The sequence below is a fragment of the Pseudochaenichthys georgianus genome, chromosome 9 (assembly GCF_902827115.2).
Source record: "Pseudochaenichthys georgianus chromosome 9, fPseGeo1.2, whole genome shotgun sequence".
Classification (NCBI taxonomy): Eukaryota; Metazoa; Chordata; class Actinopteri; order Perciformes; family Channichthyidae; genus Pseudochaenichthys; species Pseudochaenichthys georgianus.
This window is the reverse complement of record NC_047511.1, coordinates 38,552,814-38,560,303: the sequence shown is the minus strand read 5'-3', so window position 1 is coordinate 38,560,303 and position 7,490 is coordinate 38,552,814. Positions and strand designations below refer to the sequence as shown.

Below are 7,490 nucleotides of genomic sequence, written 5' to 3'. Positions count from 1 at the left end.
CCTAGTGTTACTTTTTAATGCTTGATGGCATGCTAGGATAGATTCCTTTGTGTTGTAATATACACACTAGTTTAATGATTGTTCTTCAAAGTTTATTCAGTCTTAAACAAATGATAGGCTACTCTACAGCAGTGAATGAAGGATGAGCCTAAAACATGGTCATGCATCCAAAATGTTTATTTTTAACAAATAAACACTGTAAAAAAATAATTAGCACTTTTTTTTTATTCAGCCTCATATGTCAGCCTCATATGGCTGCTGCTGCTGCTGCTGGCGGAGGCTGCTGCTGCTGAAGGAAGAGGAGGCTGGAGGCTGCTGACGGAGGACCGGGAATGGAGATGCCAAGTACATCGCCTAGATGTTATGACCTTCGGTGCAGAGGTCTGTTGGGTCTTCTTTGCCTTCTTACTCTGACTCTTGCTGCCAAGATACCCTTTATGTTTATCCTTCCTCTCAGCCCTGATGCACTCTGATGCAATCCTTAATCTCAGCCTGATGTATGTTGAGAGGATTTTTTTTCAGGTCATGGCATGAGGGCAGGTTGCTGTCCAGCAACATGGCTTCTTGTTCCAGCTGTGACACTGCATTTGAGGACTCCATGAGGGAATCGCTCGTCCTCACACGGAACAGCTGCTCCACGTTCTGAACAAGGGTGAAAACCTCATCTGATGGAAGTGCACCCCTTTTAAATTATTTTAATACCAGCAGACCAGCTCTCTCATTTTCACCATCACTGACATTTTTCACTAGGGCACACTGGCATTTGTCACAAAGTGAGAAGCTGATGACCCTTTTCACGATGTATCCTGCAAGGTGGTATAGCACACAGGACTCGGTTTTAGTGATGTCAGGTGGTGTTGTCAGGTCTCCTACACTCTAAGAAAATCTGTAAAATTACGGCCAATGTGGTGTAACATTTTACTGTTTAAGTACTGTAATCGACTTTTACATTACTTTTTCCGTTGAAAACAGTGTTGCCAGGTCTGCTTATTATAAGTTTCCCCCAAGATTTTATTTGAAAATAGCAGATCTACAAGCTCACAACCATATTTATATATTTATAAACAGTCCATGCTCACAATGCATCGCGTTGAGGCACGTTGTGATCTGCTATTTTCTAATAGTTGCTGTATAGGTTTAAAGTGCTCATGTGGCCCACTTCACTTCTTTTGGGTTTTTTTTTCCTTGACCTTGTGTCCCTCACAGAATCTGGCAACACTGGTTGCGCATTGCATTGTGGGTGCTTTTGCCCGGTAAAAAATATCTGTGGTGGCCGCCATTACAGGAATCCGTCCGCACTGAAAGTCTGCTCGGTAGGTTGGTTCATTGTGTTTAATTTGGGAATGGAACCTCATTTCTTAATCAAAAAGGATATTTGTGGTAAACATAAAGTTTGTGTTAATGTTAAATATTTGTTTTATTACGTGGACGTCTGGCAGGTAACTCTCTTCTAACTGCACTGTAAGACCAAGAAGTACAAGCTTCTTGAAGAATATGGGTTGTTTTAACCCAAAGATTTATAAAAGTTATTTCACCGCAAATTTTCTGATGACTATGAACTGATTTGTAATATTGTGCATACAGTATTATTCCACTTTGGGTCATATTGGGGATTTTACTCAAATGTTTTACTGAATCTCTCTAACTTCATCACGTATGTGCTCCGCCCCCGACGTGTCTCACTGCTGTTCATTTGAGTCCGCCATTATAGCTCCTCGGATGAAATCACTCAAACTTCCAGAAGTTTGTCCACCGTGCTCTCGAGTCTCACTGCCGGAATTTGACCGCGCTACTCTGGTAAGTTACCTCTTGCCTTTGCACAGTATTTAAATGATTTGTTATTCATTTCTGCATCTAATGCACTTTGTGTCGCATGGTGTGTTAGTTTGATTTGAGCTCTTGTTAGCTAGCCTAGATTTAATATCTGCCTCACTTGAAAAATGATTTAAACCTGTAAGACAGTATTTTATATTGCTTTAAGTTATATCTCAAAGTGGAACGTTTGTGTTGCAAAAGTTCTCTGGAAAATTCGAACCGCAAATGGCGGGAGTTTTTTTTCTTTTTTGTTCTCTGATCATTTTGTGAAAACTTTGCAACCCAGCTAACCTTCAATTTGTTTTTCTCTTTAGGCTGAAACTGAAGCAACTGGCAGATAAAGGGCGTCTTCAACCTGGTAAGCCTTGCAGTGGAGAAACTATAACGTGCGTGGGGGAGGCACGGGGGGTGCATGCTAGTGTGTGTGTTAAGATGAGAGATAAAAACCATCCCTTGATTGCAAAGTTAATGCAGACTACCTTTGCCCTGCAGCGCAATGAGATATCATTTGGGTTTCGTCGTTCTCTACCAGCTGTTCGTATAGTTTCTCGATTTTAGCCTCAAAGAGTCTGGTGTTTCTGAGGTTGTGCAGAATCGCCTCGGTAGCTCCAAAGACTCTCCTCTCTGACACATGAAGGTGGTTCTGGTGCAGAGCGTCCCGAATGGCTGGAATGAAACGAACGGTCCACAGTCTCTTTACCACTTCATCATAGTGTCGATCCAAATAGTATTCATCGGTAGGGAATAAACACTCGTGCTGCCTCTGACTGGGGTGATCGACTTGACATCCGTTACATGTTTCCTTTCTGTAAAGGTACACGACTCTATCCAACAGATGAACTACAACCGCTTTTACCGTGTTCAGGAATGCCGATGTCCTAATACGTTCTGTAGCATCACCCTTGGGAGCATAAAGCATGGCGAATCAATGCCTACTGTTGTTGTTGATTCCTCTGGAGACTTGGATGGAGGTTGAGGCATATCCAGCCACCCCGTGATATCAATGTCAGCCATAGCGCTGTCCAGATCTGGTGTCCAAAATGTTGGTGAGGATCGGTCCTGTAGGCGTTTGATCCAGGCTGCAGATCGTGGTTTTTCTCAGATCCATGGTTGCTGCTCTCTAAAAATGTCCTTGCGGGGTCCTTACTTTTTAAATGATCTGCTGAGGTGGGTGGGACTTGTTATGTTGACTGGGGGGGGGGGGGAGTCCTCTGCAAAAGTGAGGGTCTTTTTCACCAGTATAATGTCCATCGATGTCTGACTTTGTTTAAAAGTTCTTTAAGCTTTGTAGCTTTTCCATCAATCATTTCCATCCATGCAGTCAGAGGCACCCTCAAGGACGTTTGAAATACCCCGCAGGTAGAATTAAAATACTCCAAAACAAAATCATCAGAGGAGTCCTTACCCAACGTCACCAAACGGCTTGAGCGGTAATACCAACGCCCAGAGGGTCCGCTTTTAGTTTCCCAGACGGTGCCTGTCAGGACTCTTCTCCCCTCTGGTTGTGTGGGAATATCTCCTTCTTCTTCCTCCACATTGAGGGGTAAGGATGCAGGCTCTTCTTTAATCTCGCATGCTGTTTGTGTTTCTTTGTTTTTCTTTGCAAATATCTTGTACACCTCTGGTTCCACGATGGTTTCTTGATGCACTACTTCTTCCGATACAATGGTTGCTTGTAGATCTCGGGAAGACACCAGAGTTAACACAGCCCAATCTGTTGAGGTCAGTGTCGCTTTAACACTACGGGGTCCATACGTTTCTCCATTCTTCAGATTGTAGAAATGCAGTTCATTAGCCATATAGTTGAATATATAACCCCAAACATCGCCATTTTTTAGAATCCATTCTTCGTGAAGTTCTTCGGCTGTAGGCGTCTGAACCCGGCATACAAACTGCATTCGTTTCTTGATTGGAGCACCCAACGGATGGCTGTAAGTTGTCACCGGTGTCTCGCTGATTAAATTCATATCAAGACGTCTCTTGGCCATTTTCTCTCGACTTGAAAAATATTTAAGAGTGACTAAAGACGATGGCTTTTATTTAGACAGTGGTGAGGGGGTTGGGGAAAGTGTGTGTGTGTGTGTGTGGTGTGTGTGTGTGTGTGTGTGTGTGTGTGTGTGTTCCCCCTCCTCCACCATATTTTCTCTCCCCTCATGTCCTGTCATGTCCTGTTTGGCAAAAACAGAGAGGTTTAAATATATGTTTTTAAGATGCCTTACTTTTGATTTGCAAGTATTTGTAAGTTACATTCGAATACTGTATACAGGATTAACCACACAGGAAGTGGTAAGGAGGCGGGACATATATCCTAGGCATATTAATTGATTGAAAACAACGGGCATTTATTTTTCTCATTTTTTAATTTTAATTATTTTTATTTTTATTTTGAAAACCGGAAGCGGGGGCCGGACATCCGCCGGAAGCGTGGGCGGACATCCGGTCGAACGAGGCGGACTTCCGGTCGAAACGAGGCGGGACTTCCGGTTTCAAAATAAAAGGCGGACTTCCGGTCAAATAGGCGGACTTCCGGTCGAAAAGGGGCGGGGCGACCTGTCACTTTTTCTGCATACTAATGAGGATTGAAGTGGCATTTGTATTACTAACTCACTACAGTGTAGCCTAGACTGTATAGTAGGTGTGTAAACGTGTAATGTGTATAGTCTACTCTACACTCTACCTTTCAGCAACGTTTTAGGGATTTAGGCTCAGTCAGCTCAGGGACTGTTTGGTTACTTTAGTTTGGTAAATGAAATAAATGTTTGAACGTTGTAGTAGTTCACTGTAGTTGCTGTCATAAGTCATTTGTAGATTAGTGGAAAAAAGTGTTTTTTTTACATTTGTACTTTTTAGAGAAATGTAGACACAAGTTGGAAGGGAGCACAATAAACCTGACGAGTTTGAATTTGAGTTGTTTATGAGTTAATTTCAATTGATAATTAGCTCACAATAAGTTCACTTTAGTTACTCGCACAACTTGACACAAGCCATGGGTGTCAGGTCCGGACTTATAAGTCCGGACCTGAACCTGAACCTCTGGACTTGAGTCCGGACCTGAACCTGAATGTGAGTCCAGGTACGTAGCACTAGTCACAACCCCTCAAAGTACACCCTGTAGCGAGTAAAACTCTAACACAGAAAATACCTGTCTATGCTGCCCCAGAACGCCTCGTTGGGGATGTTCTTTTTCAATTTTTTTCTTCCGGGAACCAAGTGACGTAACGACGACCCTTCCGCACGGCTCAGAAGCGTGCTAGGCCACACACACGCGTGCGCACACACACACACACACACACATAAACAAACACAAAATACCTTTAGATGAGGAGATTAAGGTTGCTATAAAAGAGAACAAGGAAGAAAGAAGAGAAACAAATGTAAGCACACTGATTTAGTTTAAAAGTATAAAAGTGTCAACGTCTGTAGTATTGTGACTCCAGTGTACTAAAACTAAGTTTGTGATTTTGTGCATAAGAAGTCAGTGCATTTTCAATAATATTCATGAAGTTAACTCGTATATATTGTAAGATCGTGTCACTTTAAGATTTAGAGTTGATTTTGGCATTATGTGTTGTGTAAGATTTTGTACTTTTGATTGGAATTTTTGTTCGTGTGTTTCACCTATATCAGTCTGCACATTTGGCACACATACACACCTTTCCTGTCATCAGTGTTTCTGTTTTCTGTTTTACTGTTACAGATATTACGGGAAAGACTTCAGGTTGTATTGTTTCCTCATATTTGGTCATATCTGCATTCATCTAAGATTATTCTTGTGTAAAGATTGTACACCTTTAGAGAAATTGACAAACTGCTCGTCTGTTTTCGCAAATTATAAGAATAACCATCCAATTCTGTGTTTGCTGACAAATAGAAGTCTGTATGTACAGTAGGTGCACCTAGTTCGATTGTGCATAGGATGCTAAATACATAACATTGATTATGAATTAAAAATATTTTTCATTTATTCATTTCAGTTTTGCACCAAGCTCCCTATCTAGATTTTATTTATTGTCCAAATGATTCCTGTAACATAAGGGAATCTGTGTGCTTAGAGGTTTTGCAGAAAATGTTAAAATAAGGTTCATCCTGTAAATAGAAAAGTTTGTTTTTGTTTTGCTATATCACATACAAACATTTTAAAATGATTTGGTCTCGTCTTTAGGAGAATCTTGGTGTTTCAGTTTGACAAACTGTTGAATGTGTCTTGCCTCACATTAAAGGTCTCATGTCATGGCCATTTCTACTGATCATAATTCCATTGTTGAGGGTATGACGCCGGACCAAAACCGCGGCGCAGACGGACCCGGTGGAATCGAGGGGTGAGGCTCCACTAGCACCCCCCCGTCGACGCTCGCGAAACAGAGGGCCTCATCACTTTGCATGGGGCCTCAAGTTGGCCAGGGCGGCCCTGAGTAGGTGTGTGTGTCTGAGTCTGTATGCATGTGCGTGCGCAGGCTCGTGTGAGTGAGTATCTAGGTGTGTGTGTGTGTGTGTGTGTGTGTGTGTGTGTGTGTGTGTGTGTGTGTGTGTGTGTGTGTGTGTGTGTGTGTGTGTGTCTGAGTCTGTATGCATGTGCGTGCGGAGGCTCGTGTGAGTGAGTATCTAGGTGTGTGTGTGTGTCTGACTCTGTATCAAATCAAATCAAGTTTTATTTATATAGCACATTTATAAACGATTTTGGTCGAGCCAAAGTGCTGTACATATAATAAAAATAGCCTACAGTAGAGACACTTTACAGAAAATACAACAGCACAGATTGTTCAGAATATCAGTATGAGAAAACAACACCCTCTATCCTTAGACCCTCACATCGTCAGTGGCGACTGGTCATTAGGGGCAGGTGGGGCACAGCCCCACATAGTGTCAGCAGAAAGTATTACAAATAATGATTACAACAAAATGCAAAAAATAAATTAAAAAATATATAAAATATATTTTAAGATCATGTTTAATCATCTGATTCGTCTGTACATTGCTGTTTTAGTATGTTCTTCTAATTAGTGTCTACAGTGTGTGCCTATTGAGCTGTTGAGAGCCATGTGGGACAAAACCTGATCCTGCCCCTCCCTCTGACTCAGTCAGGGGTGCCCAACCAGTCGATCGCATCGACCGGTCGATCGCGGGGAGATTCCCAGTCGATCGCGAGATGTGTCTAAAAATAGAACAACAATATTCTGTTTTATCGTTAATGTCCTATAACATAATCTTCCCGTGCCAGAATAATGCACTTGAACGCACCAAAGCTTTGTGATTGGCCAGCGTGACCCCATGTGTGGGGGCGTGGCTGGTGGGCAGTGGGCACTTGTTCGCTGACGTTCTCCGTGTCAACAGGAGTGACAGACAGTCTGCACACAAACAAGACCGCAATTATGGCTGAAGCAAAAAAGCCCAAAATATATAATTTTCACTCCGAGTGGGAGGGTGATCATTTTTGTATCTATTCCAATTCAAAGTCCATCTGTCTCATCTGCAATGCGAGCGTGGCTTGATCGAAGAAGGGTAATTTAGGAGCGGCATTTCAAAACAGTGCACAAACGCTACGAGACGGAATTCCCTCCTAATTCTGCCCCACGCTCCAAAAGGGGAGGGGCCTGAGAGGACAGCTAAATGCACAGCAGTCCATTTCCACCAGGCCCAACAACAAGAGCAAGGCTGCTACCAGAGCATCTTATCGT

The 7,490-nt window shown here is 42.6% G+C and overlaps 1 long non-coding RNA gene across 1 annotated transcript; it reads left to right on the top strand.

The window, feature by feature from the left end:
• Positions 1–1,194: 1,194 nt before the first annotated feature.
• Positions 1,195–2,205, top strand: LOC117451993 (uncharacterized). The gene is made up of 3 exons (XR_011643797.1): positions 1,195–1,313; positions 1,712–1,797; positions 2,130–2,205. It is a non-coding gene; the product is annotated as an uncharacterized lncRNA (long non-coding RNA).
• The last annotated feature ends 5,285 nt before the right edge of the window (positions 2,206–7,490 follow it).